An 18,836-nucleotide genomic window follows, 5' to 3' on the forward strand; every position below is an offset into this window, starting at 1 on the left:
TTCATAACCAATATGCACAATGGTGAGGAAGGTGATTTTGTTGGCCTCATTTTTCTATAACTAAAGTCTAACTCCAGATTTTTTACTTTAATGGAATTTGCTAAATTATTTTATTAATATCCATGTGCATTTTCCAGTAAACTTATAAGTCCTTCAGGATTTTGTAGAGTGGTTAAGACAGGAAGCAAGCTCTACTAAGAAATGAAAAAGTCTCAGGCTAGAGTGAAACAAGATGTGTGCTTTAGACACAAACTTTAATGAGACAATTGTTCTCATGTTTATAAATGTGGTCAGGATATGGGGTTATGTCAACAAAATAACTGATTACATGTGCCTAGAGCACAAACCTCCACAACGGAAGTAAACAAATAAAAATAAATAAATAAAAGCAAGTGATGAAATCATCTCTACTATTCTGCTGGAGTATTTAATACATAATCCAAGGGTACAGTATTTCTATGACAAAGAAATGAAGTATGGAGATAAATAAGGTTACTAATTATACATCATCTATCCACATTTTTTCTTATTTGAGATCAAAGATGAACAAAGGCTTTACATAATGGAGAAAAGGTAAATAGGAGATACCCAAAACTCTTCATTAATGGCTTGAACGCCTGAAATGGTTTCTGCTAGAAAAGACTGCAGTCCTCACTATTCCTGAGGCTCCATTAAGGGAGTATGGAAATCCAGACCACTGCACTACCCCATGGAAATAGTAATCTTGGTCTATATTGTGCTAACTCTCACTCAAGATCCTACTCTACAGTGCCACCATAAAATCTGATCACTTATGGTCCTGTGAAGTAGCCAAGTAACTACCACTAAGAGCTCAGTATATATGGCCTTAAAAACCAACTGAATGGCCCTGTTACATCACCCTTGGCCCTGATAGTCTGTCAGGAGAAATGAAGCATACTAATATTCATAATTAGATGTACAAGTTGCATTTTTCCAGCCTTATGAAACTAATAAATAAATGAGGCAGCCTACAATAATTAGCTTTACAAACCCCACCCAGACTAAGCAATACAACATGAAAAGGCTTGATTGATCAATTGCCATTGATTCCCAAAAGACATCTGTATGCCACCTTGCACATTAATTGGTATCATGCCCAGGTCTATAAATACATCTCTATGCAAGTTTCAGAACACTGACAGATAATCTGTCCTTCTTAAGGGTCACAGTGAAAAATACAGACTTCAGCCTAAAGAAATGTCCCTGTCCCCCAGGCATGGTGACACATGTCTTTAATACCAGCACTCAGGGAGGCAGAGGCTGGTGGATCTCTGTGAGTTTAAGGTCAGTCTGGTCTACAAAGCTAGTCAAGGACAGCCAAGGCTACACAGAGAAACCTTGTCCTGGAAAAAAATTAAGAAAGCAATGTTCCTGTCCCAGCAGTGTCCAAATAATCAGATGACCCATTTAACTACTAGACCAAATAAAACTAACCTGTTCTGGATCCACCAAAACAAACAAAATCCTAACAATAAAAAAAGGAGCAATATGGCCCACCACACCTGATGTCAAGTATGCTAAACCCAGAGCTGCTAGTGAGTTTAACCCATATAAAATAATAAAAAAAAAGGAATGAAAAGAACTACAGGAAAATTAACTTTCTCCAATGGAGTCTCACGGGACATCTTAGTGACACCTAAGGATAGGTTCCATATCTCACATTAGATGGCCAATAAAATATGAACTATAGGTATTTTTGTAGATATTTGCTTCATATTGCTGTTTCAGAATTTTTGTCTTATTGATCTTTTTCGTTCATAATGTTTTCAAATTTTGTGATTTTATGTATTTTGTTTGAATGTATATCTTGTGGTTTTTTTTCTTCATTTAAAAATTCTGCTTTGTTTGGGTTTTTCTGTTTACCTGTTTGTTTCATAAAAGTAGAAAGAAAAGGTATGGATGGAATTGGGTATGTGAGAAGGTAGGAGAATTTGGGAAGATTTGGAGAGAGAAAACCATGATCATAGCATATTTTATGATTTTTTAACAATTAATTTAAAAATCACACAAAGAGAGCAAAAGCATAGCAGTAGATAAGCACCTACTGTAATTCTCCCTCTTCAGTTGTGCACCAACTCCAACATGTATCACAATGCTCTTTGCTATCACTAAGGAAATTAGTTGAGGAACAAGATCTGCCTCCAGTACAATAAAATGAAAAAAAAAATGTACTGAAGTAGGAAGGAAAAAAATTAACCATGTCATCCTTTCCCTAACTTTAAATAACCCAGCTGCCAGAGTGATGTTTCCTCTTAAGATGGAAAGGAAATTAAATCCAGGGCTTACACTTGAAATCCTGTACAAGGTCTGTCCCAGTAAAATCCAGATAATGACACTATGTGCCATATACTAGCTATGGAATTGTAGGACTGACTGGATATTTAATCTTGTTTGGGATTTGGTTTTCCTTTTTCCTGGACTTTCTTTGCTGTTCTCCTAGTCCTTCCTTTTGGGATCAGAATGTTTACTCTGTGACATTGTACATTAAAATATGTACTTTGTTTTCTTAGTTTCTAATTTGTTAATTTCACCCCTGAGTTTGATTATTTACAGACGTCTACTCCTTTTGGGTGTTTCTGCTTCTTTTTTTTCTAGGCCTTCCAGTTGTGTAGTTAAGATGCTTATGTGCGATGTTTCCAATTTCTTTTTAAAGGCACTTAGTGTGATGAATTTTCCTCTTAGCACTGCTTTCAATGTATCCCACAAATTTGGGTACGTTGTTCCTTCATTTTCATTGAATTTCAGAAACTCCTTGATTTCTTTATTTCTTCCCTGACCCAGGTGTCATTTAGCAGAGAGTTGTTTAGTTTCCACGTACGTGTAGGCTTTTTGTTACTTCTGTTGTTGTTGAATTGCAGCCTAAGAGCATGGTGATCTGATAGGATACAAGGTATTATTTCAATCCTCTTGTATCTATTGAGGCTTGCTTTGTGACCTACGATGTGATCAATTTTGGAGAAGGTTCCATGGGGTGCAGAGAAGAAGGCATATTCTTTCTTGTTTGGGTGAAAGGTTCTATAGATATCTGTTAGATCCATTTGACCCATGGCATGGTTAATAATGTTATTTCTCGGTTTATTTTCTGTTTCAATGACTTATCCTTCAGTGAGAGTGGGGTGTTGAAGTCTCCCACTATTATTGTGTGGGGATCGATGTGTGGTTTAAGCTTTTTTAGGAGATCTTTTACAAATGTGGGTGCCCTTGTATTGGGAGCATAGATGTTCAGAATTGTGATGTCGTCTTGGTTGACTTTACCTTTGATGAGTATGAAGTGTCCTTCCTCATCCCTTTTGATTAATTTTGGTTGAAAGTCTATTTTGTTCGATACTAAAATGGCTACGCCTGCTTGCTTCTTGTGACCATTTGCTTGGAATATTCTTTTCCAACCTTTTACCCTGAGGTAATGCCTATCATTATGGGTGAGATGTGTTTCTTGAATTCAGAAGAATGTTGGATCTTGTTTATGCACCCATTCAGTTAGTCTGTGTCTTTTTATTGGAGAATTGAGGCCATTGATGTTGAGAGATATTAATGACCAGTGACTGTTCAGAGTCTTAATTTTGATGTTGGTTCCAGTCGAGCATTTGTGTAGTTGTGTTTTTGCCATGGGATAGTTATCTATTTCCTTAGTAGTTTTGGTTATAGCTTGCCCCTTTGGGATGGAGTTTTCCTTCTAGTACCTTCTGTAAAGCTGGATTTGTGGATAGGTACTGTTTGAATTTGTTTTTGTCATGGAATATTTTGTTTTCTCCATCAATAGTTATTGATAGTTTTGCTGGGTAAAGTAGTCTGGCCTGGCATCTGTGGTCTCTTAGGGTTTGCAGGATCTCTGTCCAGGCCCTTGTGGCTTTTATGGTCTCTGCTGAGAAGTCGGGTGTAATTCTGATAGGTTTGCCATTAAATGTTATTTGGCCCTTTTCCCTTGCATCTTTTAATATTTTTTCTTTGTTCTGTATGTTTTGTGTTTTGATTATTGTGTGACAGGTAGTTTTTCTTTTCTGGTCAATTCTATTTGGTGTTCTGTAGGCCTCTTGTATGTTTATAGGCATCTCTTTCTTTAGATTGGGGAAATTTTCTTCTATGATTTTGTTGAGAATAGTTTCTGGGCCTTGGAGACTGATATCTTCTCTTTCTTCAATGCCTATTATCCTCAGATTTCTTCTTTTCATGGTGTCCTTAATTTCTTGGTTGTTTTGTGTCAGGAGTTTTACAGATTTTGCATTTTCCTTAATGGTTGCTTCAAGATCTGTGATTGTATCTTCTAGACCTGAGATTCGTTCTTCCATCTCTTGGATTCTGTTAGAAAAGCTCACCTCTGTGTTGCTCACCTTCTTCTCTGAGGTCTCACATTTTTGTTTTTCTTTTGTCTGTGTGTTTATTATTGAATCCATTTTCGTTCAGATCTTGAACTGGTTTTTTTGATTTCTTTCATCTGGTTGTTTGCATTTTCCTGAAATTTTTCCAGTTCCACTCTATGTGCTTCTTTTATGTCTCTCACCTCTTTGGCTGTGTCCTCCTGCATTTGATTATGAATTTTATTTGTTTCCTCCATTAATATCCTCATTACTAAGGATTTGAGGTCATTTTCTTGTATTTATGTTGTATTTGAGTTCTCTGGGTTGTTTTCTTTGGGATAGCTGGAAACTGGAGACGCCATGTTGTTTTGGGGGTTTTTGTGTATGCTTTTACGCTGTCCTTTAGACATCTTGGTGCCTTTGTTTTTGTTGGGTAGCTTCCAGAGTTGGATGGAGGGAGTCTGATGATAGATTCACTTGTTTTCTCATGATTTCCGTAGGCTGGAAGTTCTGATACTTCACTGGTGTGGATGGCAGGAGGTTAGCCCTGTCGTTTTTGTCTCTCACAGCCAGTGATCCTCAGCTCCCCTGTGCTGTGGGTCCTGCAATCGGTCCAGGTCTCTGAATGAGCGTTGGGTCAGGCCAAGATATCCACAGCCTTCTGGGTTCCCTGCCAAGTCCAGCCAGGGACACTGGGCCCGAACAACATGCTGAGCTCAGCTAGATTCTCAGGGCCTGAACTGTCTGCCGAGCTCAGCTAGGGATTCTGGGCACAAAATGCACACAGAGTACAGCCAGAATTTTGGGGGGCTAGGACTGTGCACCAAGCTCAGCTAGGGGCTTTTGGCCCAAAGTGTGTGCTGTGGTCAGTTATTGACTCAGGGCCTGAACTGTCTGCCAAGCTCAGCCAGGAATTCTGGATTCAAACTGCACACTGTGTCCAACCAGAGTCTTAGAGCTGGGACTGTGCCAAAAGCTCCGCTAGAGTCTCTGGGCCTAATCTCTCTGCCAAGCACAGTTAGGGACTCAGGTCCCAAACTGCACGCCGAGCTCCACCCAAGGCTCCGGGGCGGAATTGTGCACAGAGCTCAGCCAGGGACTCTGGACTCACACTGCACGCTGTATTCAGCCCGGGACTCCGGACCTATACTGCGTGGATAGTCCAGCCAGAGTCTTGGAGCCGCCAAGCCTGTGCACACAGCTCAACTAGAGTCTCTGGGCCCAATCTGCCCGGCAAGTCCAGCTAGGGCCTCTGGGCTGAATCTGCGTGCTGACCTCAGCCTGTGTTAGCGCCCCAGAACTGCCCGCTGAGCTGTGCTAGTGTCTTGGGCAGAACTGCTCGTTGATGTGAGCTAGTGCCTCTGGTGGAGCTGAGTGCTCCGCCCAGCCTGCGTCACAGCAGAACTGCGGCTGCGCTGAGCTGGTGCCTAGGGTGGAAATGAGTGCTCCGCCCAGCCTGTGTCACAGCAGGGGAGCTGTGGCTGAGTTGAGCTAGTGCCTAGGGCAGAATTGCTTGCTGCACTGAGACAGTGTCTCCACAGCACTACGCACTGAGCTGAACCCAGGACTCTGGAGCTGAACTGTCCACCAAGTCCAGTTTGGGTCACAAAGCACCACGCGACCCAAATCCCATCCAGAGTCCCCTCTCCCGCAGCAACTCCCACCGGCCACCACACTAATCGCCTCCACCGGAAGTCTCAGAGCTGCAAACCTCAGCCACTGCCACTGCTGACGCTGGTGCCGCTGGTGCCACCGCTGTTGCTGCTGCCTCTGCCACTGCTGCTCTGATCCGAGAAAATCCACGCTACTCCAGTGTGCAGGGGCACGCAGGTCCTCCGCACCCTGGTCCCTCTGAACCGTGGAGCACTCCTGCTGCCGTGGTGTGGGTACCTTGGTGTTCCTGGCTCAGAAATCTGTGCAATTCCCTGAATTGTTCACTGGAGCCTCCAAACACGGTCCACACTGCTCGCCGCCATCTTGGATCCTCCCCATGTGAACCTTTGTTCTCCAGCTAGTGATACTATTTTGAGAGGCTTAGTAACCATTGGGAAATGGTTCCTAACTGGCAAGCAGACCATTAGAGGTTGTATTTTCATGATTATAGCTCCCTCCAGTACCAATCTAATTCTCAGACTCCTGTTTGGCCATAATGTGAGAAACAATAGTCACATTTCCATTACTATGAGCAGAATTGCTCTTCTTACCATGATTTCCAAGCCATGATAGATTATTCCTCTGTCACTCTGGCCAAAATAACTCTTTTTCCACTCTGTCATTTCTTCCAAGAAACTTAGTTACAGCAATGAGTGAAGTACCTAGTATATCCATAATGCATACCACCAGGACAAATATCCACAAGTGAATCTTTTTTTTATATACACATTTATATTATTACTTGTATATACAATAAACTACCTATAGCAAGAAGAAGCATGACACAATCAGGAATTATATAAATGTTGCATTCTTAGTGTTTTGGCTATTTGTGTTTGACAACCTTAAAGAAAACATCTTTCTTATCTTGATGTGTCTAAATTCTGAATGTAAATTAATCTCCATCACGTCTTCTCATTATAAACTTAAAACATATATCTAGACCTAAAAATATCTTAACCCCAAAACAACTAAGCTTCATTGTAAAACTAAACTATCTGGTCTTCAACTCCATCAGAGACTTGAGAAGGAATAAAATTGACTTTCCTGAGTATACCTGGAGTGCAGGTTAGCAGCTTCCAAAATGAGAAGATGACAGAGACAAGTAGCTACCTGAATAGTCACCCAAAATGTTCTTTAACATTGGAGCATCATCTTCAGCCTTCTGTCCCAATATATCTGACACACATATTTGTGAGTCAGGAACTATTGAGTGTTGACTCTGGTTCCTTAACAATTAGACTTTATTATGAATTTATTCATCAAAGGTATCTTCCTTACAACTTGACTATCCTAAACAGGAGGGAAAGGAGGTTAGGGAGAACAAGAATGAACCTTCTGGGTATCATTTCTGTGGGGGTAAATCTATTGGTGTCTCCGAGCACACTCACAGATCCTCTGCCAAACAGAAGTCAGCTGCACCAATCATGGTCCGACCCTGTAGCCTTCCCTCTCATCTCTCTACTTGCCTCTTCTTTCACCAGTCTCTCCTCTGGTTCCCTCCTACCATCAGTAGTCAACTTGCAATAAAATAGCCTGCAGGAGTTTCCAGTCCTTGTCCTTTTTCCCACTCCCCACGCCCACCCCCACCCAAATGGCTCCTCTCAGTCTATCACAATGCTCCTCTCAGTGGGGTATCAGTGGTGTCTCCATAGGGTAAAGGCTCCCAAGACTACTTTCACCTGGGGCCTAGTCACATTCCTTCCACAATTGAGGACTTGCTTACCATGTCTTGGTGGAGTTTGGCAGTCAACTCTGCCTGAATCCAAGACTTCCACTCCTGCTGTTATGTCTCCCATGCCATATGAAATGATGTTCTTGAACTGTAAGTTAGAATTAACCCTTTCTGTTAGCATTCTGCTTTAGTCTGCCTACTCGTGCCGTTGCTTACCTCCCATGGAGGTATAATGCTGCCCATCAGAATGGCTAAGATCAAAAACTCAAGTGACAGCACACATGCTGATGAGGATGTGGAGAAAGGGAAATAGTCCTTCATTGCTGGTGGGCATGCAAATTTGTACATCCACTTTGGAAATCAATCTGGTGCTTTCTCAGAAAACTGGGAATAGGGCTTCCTCAGGACCCAGCTATTCCATTCCTTGGAATATACCCAGAAGATGCTCCACCACACAGTAAGGACATATGCTCAACCATGTTCATTGCAGCCTTATTAGTAATAGCCAGAACCTGGAAACAAGCTAAATGCCCTCAGTCAAAGAATGGATAAAAAAAACTGTGGTATATTTACACTATGGAATACTACTCAGCTATTAAAAACAAGGAAATCCCCAAAATTGCAGACAAATGATGGAACTAGAAATGATCATACTGAATGAGTTAACCCAGACACAGAAAGACTCACATGGTGTATACTCACTTATAATTGGACACTAGCCCATAAAGGATGTCCCAGGAAAGTCTTCACTTACTAGGAGATTGAGATAGATATGAGGACTTCTTATTGGAACTCTAGGTGAGAGAAGTATGGAAGAATGGGGAAATAGAAGGATCCAGAGGGTCCCAGTTCATGACAAGCAGATCTGGACCCAAAGGGGGGGTCTGGTCAAACTACTGCACCAATCAAAGACAATACATGCAGTAAATATCGAACCCCTATTCAGATCTAGCCAATGGCCAGGACATTCTCCACAGTTGTGTAGAGAGCAGGGACTGACACTGACATGAACTCTGGAGCCCCATATTTGACTACCTCCCCTTAGTAGGGAGGCCTGGTGGCACTCAGAGAAAGGATAAGCAGGCTACCAATATGAGACTTCATAGGCTGTGACCATCTGGTGGGAAAGTGGTACCCTTCTGTCACAGACCTCAGGGAGGGAAATAAGGTGAAGGAGGGAGGGAGGGAGGAACAGGAGGATACAAGTGAGAGGGTAACAATTGAGTTGTACTCTGAATAAATTAATTAAATAAAATTTTAAAAAGAATACAGCAGGTATACATAGCTTATTCAGTTAAAAACAAAAATTGTCAAATTATTTTTTTCAATTTGTGGTTTCCCTATTGGCTTATGTTTTGAATTATCCTAGTTAGTGGCAGACACCACTTTAGGAAGTGAGCTTTACTTGAGGAAGCACACAACTTGAAGTAGGTCCTTAGAGTTATACTTTCCCTGGACCCAGCCTACGTTCTCTTTTTATATGCTTCCCAGCCACCATAATATGAACCACATTGATTTACTCTGCTCTACCTACCATGATGTACTAGAATATAGAAACAATAGAGTTGTATTCAGTGATAAAGAAAAATGAGCCAGGGAAAGTGGTGCATGCCTGTAATCTCAGCACTTAGGGAGGCAAAGGCAAGTGTATCTGGACTACAAACCGAGTCCAGGACAGCCAAAGCTACACACAGAAACCCTGTCCCAAAAAAAGCAAACAAACAAAAAATAAGAAGAATGAAATGATACCATTTGTAGAGAAATACATACAATCAATGACCACATATGTGAAAAAGCTCAGAATCAAAAAAACAAATGTCACATGTACTCAATAATTTGTGTATCCTAGAATTTATATAGATACATAAAATAAGTTTTGTGTATATGACCTTAAATGAAATTATCTTAAGGAAGAAAGGGCACTATCAGAAGGTGAAAGAGAATGACAGGACCCAGAGAAGGTTCAGGAATGAATATGGCTGAAGTATATGCTTGCATAAAAATGTCCTTATGAAACCCATTACTATATAATATGAATATACACTAATAAATTCATAAAATTTTAACTTAAATACAATAGATTGCCAGCTAGTCTCCCAATTATAATTAATTGTTCTCTCCTCCTTTATTGTATTTCCCCTCTAGCCATAAATTTATGAATATCAAAACATAGAAAATGTGTTAAAAACTTTGACATTAAAGTACACACTACTTTGAATTTCTTAAACTATAATATAATAAATATTTTCCAACAACATGAGAGAAAGAAATGTGGAAAGCAAAAATTATGTTTGTGGGCCTGAATTGATGGGATTAGCCGTTAAAGAGTGCTTTGTTCTTAGCCAGGACCTAAGTTCAGTTCAAGTACCTACAGTGGGTGACTGATCACAACCTCTTGCATCTCCAGTTCAGAGGATCCAACAACCTCTTCCAGCCTCTGATACCAACTGCACTTAAGTGCATATACATTTGAACAGACATACAAATAAAAATTTAATTTTTTTAATCTTTAAAAATTGTGCTCAGGGGCTAGAGAGATGGGTCAGCTGTTAAAGGTTAAGCTCACAACCAAAAAATTTTGTGCATATGGGTGTTTTGACTGCATGTATTTCTGTACACCATATTCATGCCCGGTGCCTGCAAAGACCAGAAGAGGGCATCAGATCTCCTGGAGCTAGAGTTACAAACAGTTGTAAACTGCCCTGTGGTTGATGGGAATCAAGCCTAGGTCCTCTGGAAACACAACCGGTGCTCTTAATATAATCAGAAATTTTAGCTCAGAAAAACTCTATAAAGGCAGATGTGACACTTCTTCACTTGGATCAAGTGATTGTTATGGTGTTTTTTAAACTTTTTATCTTTATGAAAACATTTATCTATAACCAGAAATACTCTAGGTTTTGGCTGAAACTGTGCAAATAGCTTATTAATCCATGTTCTTTTGTTGTAATCAACACCAGAGGCTGAGCACTTTATAAGGCAGAGATATGATACATGGTTCCAATGTATAAACAGTAATGGGAAGAAGCATGGTATTAAGTCTACACACATAGTCTACAATATATGACATCACAATGATAGGAGGGCATGAAGTAGAAAGTATATTGTGGGAGATAATAGTAAAGGAATTGTTAAGATTTTCTCTTTCATAACAATCATTCTCAGAAGAACTGGGTTATTCCAAAAGATTCAATTTATTCTTCTTGGAGAAGAATGCACCTATAATTTAATTATCTCTTTGTAGTCCTTACTTATTAAATTTTACACAGCCTACAAGCTGTCACATAAATAATGAATACTTTGAGCCTTTAGACTATAGGGAGACTAAACATTTAAACTGCAGCAGCTAGTTAACAGTGTGATCAATGTGGAAAGTACCAGAGACCTTCAAAACCTCACATCTCCTATATATGCAATTTAAATTTTCTTGCCTGAAAAAATTTCAAATCTAGGCCTATTAACATCACACACATATAAACATGCATACAATACTAATGAATAATGATATGATAATTACTTTGGTTGTTACATACAGTTTTCATTTGATAATTAAATAGTTTCTAACAGAGGAATCCAAATTGTCTGAAAAAGCCTTACATAGTTCTATACAGCCTAGTAAAATATTTTAATGAGCCATTACTAAGTTGATAGTTTTAAATGAACATCTAATAATTAAAATCAAAGTAGCTTAAGTCTCCCCATGCTTGCACGCTCTCTCTCTCCTTCTCTCTCTCTCTCTCTCTCTCTCTCTCTCTCTCTCTCTCTCTCTCTCTCTCTCTCTCTCTCTCTCTCTCTCTCTCTCCCCCTGTCTCCCCCCCCGTGTATATGTGTATGTGTGGGTGTGGGTGTGGGTGTGTGGGTGGGTGGTTGAACCTAAATTCTCAGATCTAGTTTGGCAATTTTCTTTCTCCCTACTCTTTACTTCTTTTCTCCTGGAATCCTATACCCTCTTCCTTGTCGTCATTCTTTCTCATTGCTTCATTTTCTCCCACGTTTTTCTCTGGAGACATAATCTAGGCATACTAATTTAAAACTCATTTCAAATGATAATTTAAAAAACTGAAAATGTCCATACTAATTGGGTGTTATGTGATATTTCAATTTGTAAACATTATAAAATGTTTAAATCTGACCTACCATGTTTATCTACTGAAGCATTTATAGGTTTTTGGGGTGGAACTTTCAAGACCCTTTCTTCCAACGTTATGAACTGAAAAATCCATTATTATTTATAGTCACCTTACTGTGCAATGACACAATAGAATTGTTTTCTCTTGTTTATCTGTAAGTACAACTTATCAAATTTATGCATGCCCTTTACTCTCCATCCTTTAGCAAATACCACTGTATACTCAACTTCAATGAGATCAACTGTTTTATAGTCCATGTACAAGTGAGAACATATGGTAATTGAATTTCTATGCCTGGCTTACTTAAGTCTATACAGTGATCTCTGGTTTATACCATGTCCTAAATGAAATTATTCCATTCTTCTTATGACCAAATAATATTTTATGCATATATAGCATAGTTTCCTAGGAACATTTATCTTCTTTATATTCCCTAGGATAACACAAGTCATGTTTTAGCTCCTGTAGCATAGCAACTTGGTCATGAGTAGTGGTTAAAATAATGAAGAAACCTAGACTTCATCCACTATAAATATGAATTTATCTAAGCTCACAGTTTGGCTTAAAGTATGCAGAAAAGAGAGGACTTGAAAGTTGCTACATTATTTAGTCAAGAAAATTTTATGGCAAAAGTATAAATAGTAAGAATAATTGTGATATTCAAGTGACTTAATTTCTGTAAATCTTCTAAAGAATATGTGGCACAGAGAAGGCACTTAAAACTGTTTACTATTGCCATTCCTTATGCTAAGTTCAAAACTGTGATCTTGGAAAAAGAACATGGAGAGATTGTCCAACTGTTTTAATAATAGAGTTACAGAGGCTTACTCAATGGAAGAAGTATTGTCTGTGTTTTGTCTTAAAGATCCTGATTCACCATAATGATGTTTTATTATGGAAGATTCAGCTGCCAAATGCTGGGGTAAAAGCCTGTTAGCTCAGAGAGGCAGAGAAAGCCCCCTTCTGACCTTCCTTCCTCCTTGACTGACAATCCCAAAAAGTAGAAAGGATGCTTTCCCTCTCCACACCATCCCAAAAAAACTATCAAACTGAATGTGTTTCCCTTCTACTTAATGTGTGTCTCTATCCATCCCCCTGACTTCCTCTTACTCTCTGTTTTTTTCCTATGCTCACTCCATGTCAACTGGTTGCTTGCTCTGCCTCTTGACCTAGGGTTCAAAGCTCTTGGATTAAAGGTGTGTGCTAGGACTGAGTCACACCATAACTAGAAACAGGTTTTTCCAGTAAACAACACAATCTCAGGGTTAACAGTGTGATCAAATATCCTGCAACAGGCCTGTGTCTAGATGGCTGACTAATCGTCTAATGAGACATCCCTATAACCAGAAATATCCCTGTTTACTTGTAAATTAAAACTCTACTTGGGCTTGTTCATGATCTCAGCAGTATTTGCCAAAGGACACAACAGGTGCCATTTCCATTCATACATCATGTAATCATATATCACGTAACAGTCCTTCTCTACTTAATCCCAGGTGAAAATACAAAATAAGCATATAAACTTGCTCCAGCACCAAGTGGAGATGATATAAGAGTATTCCTATACATTCAGATATAAAAGAAGCTATATTTATGCATGTTCTTGGGGACCGACCTTCAGGCCTCAGAAGAGGAATCATAATTTATAAGGAATTTATTATCAAAACCAGTAAATAACTCCTGTAAAACACTTTTAAAAGATAAATTGTATGATAAAATAACCAATACACTTTAATAGACACTTTTTCAAATAAGAAAGAGTGAGCACACAGATAAAAAGTTGTTCAGCATCACTACTAATCACAAAAATATAAATAAAAGCCACACTGAGATACAACCGAACATCTGTTAAGATGTTTATTAAAAGACAAGTATTATCAAGGATGTGAAAGAAATGGATCTCTTATACACTGTTGAGAGAAATGTAGAATCATACATTCAATGCAGAAAATAATAACGTTCCTTGAAGAGTAGAAAATAGTTCAAACATATGATATTGCAACCCCACTTCCTGAACTGTCATGTTGATCATAGGAGCATTATTAAAAAATATTCCACATGCCCACCAATAAACAAATGAATAAAGAAAATAGTACAGCCTGTCATGGTAGCACACACCATTAATGCCAGCTCTCAGGAGATAGGTGGATCTATGGAATTTGAGGCTAACCTGGTCTATATAGTGAGTTCCAGTACAGCCAAGATGGAGAATATAGTACATAAATAAAATACTATTTATCTATAAAAAGATATCTTGCCATTTGTGACAACATAAGTGAATCTGAAGAACATTGTGACAAATTAAATAATCCAGACACAAAATGAAATATAAACTATGTTGTCAACCATATGTGTAATCATACAAATATGAAAATCACAAAAGTACAGATCAGAAGCATGGTTCCAAGGACATATTACTTCAGGATTCTGCCTGTTAAAGGGACACTATTGTGAGTCTACAGATATAGCAATATAATCTTTGTATCATGTGTTGTACATTATTTCTATTACTTTTTATTATACAATTAGAGTATAGAATGACAGAGGTGGTGGCAAGAAAGGAGTTACAGAAAGAAAGGTAAAAATAAGATAGAAGAAAGATAGAGAATCAATGAGAAATTGAAAGTAAAAAGAATGATGAGGAATGAGAGGATTCAATAGTATATATTTAAAATTCATACATGCCTATTTCTCTAAAATAATCAGCTTTTCTTCAAAAGAAAAGAGATCTCATTATTTACCTGATACTAGTTCATATATTTCAATGAAGTCATAATCCACTTAATCATATCTCTAGTTGAATCATCTTGTTATTATATCCAAGGATGATTTAGGACCATGGTTTGAATAAAATAGATAAAAAAATAACTATGTATTTTAAAAAATAAATCACCTTTGGCACTTATTGGTTATTCTTTTCTGCTTAAAAGATATTTTATAAGTCATTAAAGTACCTTTAAAATTTCAATTATTTTTCTCTCCCTAAGGCTTACAATGTTTTTCTGTTAGAAAAAATAAGCTTAGTATAAATGTTAGAATATTGGGAAGTTTTCATTTGGCTTGTAGCAGCAAATATATTTGTTTATATCTATTAATTGAAAACAAAATTAATCATGCCTGACATGAGGGAAATTTCAACTATAAATATAATGATTCTAAATTATCTTTGTGGTTTAGTGGACACCATTTCGAGGTATTCACAATGCCTTATCTGGTTTTTAAAGGTAAGGGTTTTTCATGAAAATAATACTTGCCATGTTATTGAGATAAAATATTTTAAGATTTGTCCTGGAAAGCTGTATATTCATTTTAGTTTTAGATGGAGAAGATGGTAGGAAGATGACACTAAAGACTGTGTGAAACAAAATAGACAGTGGAAGTGAAATAAAATAGTTCATTTGCTAGTTAGACAGGGCAACAGGAGTAGGAATGAAAAGGAAGTGAAGCCTAACCCATGTACACAGATATCTAATAAAGGAAGATAGCACAAAGAGAGGACTCCAAGAATAATAAAGAAAAAACAGTAATAGAAATAGTACATAACTTAAGACCAAACCATTGTTGTTACTTTAGCCAAAAGCCTTCAATGGTGTCTTTTCTATTGGCAAGATCAAGAAGTGGTATGTTCTTGCAACAGAAACACTAAACTACCTACTCCACATATCAAAATATAGTTGAAACTGTATTTTTGAGTTGTAAAACTGCAGATTCAACAAAGAAATGGAAAAATTTTAAAGGGTTGCTTAAAAGAGATGGGCAGTACTCAATGCTCCTAAACAAAGAGCAACCAACATAATAAGTATATAGATACCTTTAAGAAAAGGAAGTGTGAGAAAAATAGTGGAAGTCTGCAGCAGAGGAAATGTGAACCTTGTCAAGTCCAGAGGTGTTAGACAGTATGAGGAAGAACATACCCCTGCACATTTTATTCCAGACCAACAGCTGAAGTTGGAAGAATCCTCTCTGTGCAGATAAGGATACAAGAAAAAGTCCCAGCAAACTCTATTAGCAAAAATACTAGCAATTCTAGTCCTTGGAACTTATCACTATCCTCTCAAAATTGCACTCTAACTAGATAAGTAACCCTAAATCTCCATAACATCTTTGCTTAGGAAAATGATTTCACACTATCTTTCAGCAAAACAATGGTATAAGTAGCCAGGATCCATGTTGAAATCTACCAGTTATTTAAAATCAGACTTCTCTGTGGATTACAGTCCTATACACAATGCCATATCTGAGACTCAATAAATATGCCGCTACACTTGTTCAACCATCTCCTTCCTCAGGACCAAATGTAGATACTTTGATTTAAGCCTGTAAGTATTCTGCTTTATAGGAGACATGTATTGCAACATGGAAAGAAATGAAGAACACCACGTTTAAGAACATGGAGACCAGGGTTCTAAAATCAGAGAGGACATGCATGGCAATGATGTATGAAATCACATTAGGTCTAGAATTGTAGGCAGTCATTCACACAGTTCCCATCACATGCCTATGGATACCTGACATAACAAGACAGAAAAGACTCCCACCGTTCCTGTGCTGCCCCAACTACAGAGCATGCTGGGCTATTGAATAATCTTTCTTGAATAACATTTCACTCAGCTATTGCTCTGGCCTGATGGGACCTGCCTAGCATTGGCTCTGTGTGCTCTATAATGAAGGGACTTCAGCTTGAAGGAGGAGGGGAGAAAAATACCCAGCCCTCACTCTGTTCATAGGTAGACCTGTGACAAATATCTCTGAAATAACCCATTACCGCTAGCCCCTGGAAGGCACAACAGATAAAAGAGTGGCTCAAAAGAAGTACGAGCTGTTGTTCTCTCCTTAGGTACAAACAGTCAAAGTACACCTGCAATGAAATTTAGACTAGTTCCAGCCACAGCTGATTCATGCTTGCTCCCTGGCAGGCATTACCACTCAAAAGGTTAGAAGGACTGGATTCTTGGGAGCTTCCCGGCCCCCAGGGCACACATGGAGAGCAGTGGCCTGAGATTGTACTCCCAGGCATACATCTTCAGAGTATAAGCACTGAAGTGTAACACAATTAATGCAGATACCAATACCAGTCACCACTATGGCTGGCTAATTATGATCTGCTGTTCAAAGTGGTTGTGAATGCCAAAAAATACTGCAATTTCTGCCAGCGCCTCTTGCTGTGAAATAACCCCAAGCTTGTGCTTCTATTTGTTCAGAATGCACATACATCAGGACCCTCATCACTTTGTACCATTAATCTCTACCTCAAATTTCTCCCTCTCTTCAGCCCCTAGCACCCTCAAAATAGATACTTTTAATCTAGAAAACGGTTATTTAAAATGTTTAATATTCTACCTGCTACAGTGCGCTGGTTAACTTTTGTTGACACAAACTTAGACACACATGGGAAAAGGAAATTTCAGCTGAAGAATTGTGTCCATCCATTTAGCCTGTGGCTCAAATCATTATAGATAGTGATTTTCCTGGGCAGCTTAGCAAACAGTAGAAAGGAAACCAGTAAGCAGTATAGGTCTTTGCTTCAGTTCTTGGTGCCAGGTTCCTTCCTTGATTTCAGAATGATGCATTGTGACCTGAAGTATGAGATAAAATAAACCCTGCCCTCCTTCAAATTGTTTTTGGTCAGTGTTTTATCACAGCAACAGAAAGCAACTAGACTGCATAGATATATAATGCAGAAACATGCACAGAATGACTACAACGCCTGTCTGAATAAAAATTCACATTTTCTTAGCATCTGATCCATTTAAATATAGAATAAAATATAAATGTTCTAATCTTCCCCAGCCTGGGAGTAAGTAATATGCTTTTAGAAATCTAAGAGGTACTCCCTGGGACAATGTCCACGATCCTATCTCAGGATTCTAGCTTTCATTCTTAGTCTTTTTTTCTATCTTAAATATGAAAAAAAAACATAAGAGACTATTCCCCCAAGCTAACTTTATATTCTTTCTCATAATATTTTCTAACTATGGAAAGTTGAAATAAAATTCCATTAATTTAATGTCTTAATCAAAACTCTTCTGTAATAAAATATGAGGACACTCTTTTGAAACACAATTTTCTTTTAAAAACAGACTTTGAGTTATTGTTTTATAAATAACAAAAAGAAAAGCAATATCCACAATTTTTACTAATAAAATATTTACTTATTTATTTATTTGATGTACTAATGGTCAAACCCTAGGGCCCACACATTCTAGATAAGTTCTTTGTCAATTAACTACATCAAGTATTAGATGAGCTACCTAAATAAAATAAAATACAGCTATTTGTTGTCCTTTGATAGAAGGTAGATTGATGTTTTCCTCAATGGACTATAACTGGTTTAAGGTGTATCCTCTCTCCTGGCCAGTTTTGTTGTAACTTGACACAGGCTAGAATAATCTAAAAGGAGAGGACTTCAATTGAGAAAATTCCTCCATAAGATCCAGGTGTATAGCTTTTTCTCAATTAGTGATAGATGGGGGAGGGACCAGCCCATTGTGGGTGGTGCTATTCCTGGGCTGGAGGTCCTGGCTTCTATAAGAAAGCAGGCTGAGGAATAAACCAGTAAGCAACACCCCTCTTTGATGCTGCATCAGCTTCTGTCTCCAGGTTCCCTCCCTGTTTGAGTTCCTGTCCTGTCATCCTTCAATGATGAATAGTGATGTGGGAGCATAAGACACGTAAACCCTTTCCTCCTCAACTTGCTTTTTGGTCATGCTGTTTCATTGCAGCAATACAAATGCTAAGACATATTCGTGTGACTTCAATATATCTAAAATTATTTACAAAATGGCATAACATCATATATGTATGTCATTAACATATTACGTACTTTATTATGTACCTTATAGAGTTTCCTAAGTAATATACCAAGGTAAATAGTTCTATGTACTCTTTGAAATCCCACATTGTGATGGGCGGTGGTGGTGCACGCCTTTAATCCCAGCACTTTGGAGGCAGAGGTATGTGGATTTCTTCAAGGATATTTATGAATAAACCCCCTTTACTGAAACACTCCTATTAATATACCTATGCAAATAAATGTCTGTATATCCCCTAATATCATATACA

Source organism: Acomys russatus, chromosome X (genome assembly GCF_903995435.1).
Source record: "Acomys russatus chromosome X, mAcoRus1.1, whole genome shotgun sequence".
In the NCBI taxonomy this organism is placed as follows: domain Eukaryota; kingdom Metazoa; phylum Chordata; class Mammalia; order Rodentia; family Muridae; genus Acomys; species Acomys russatus.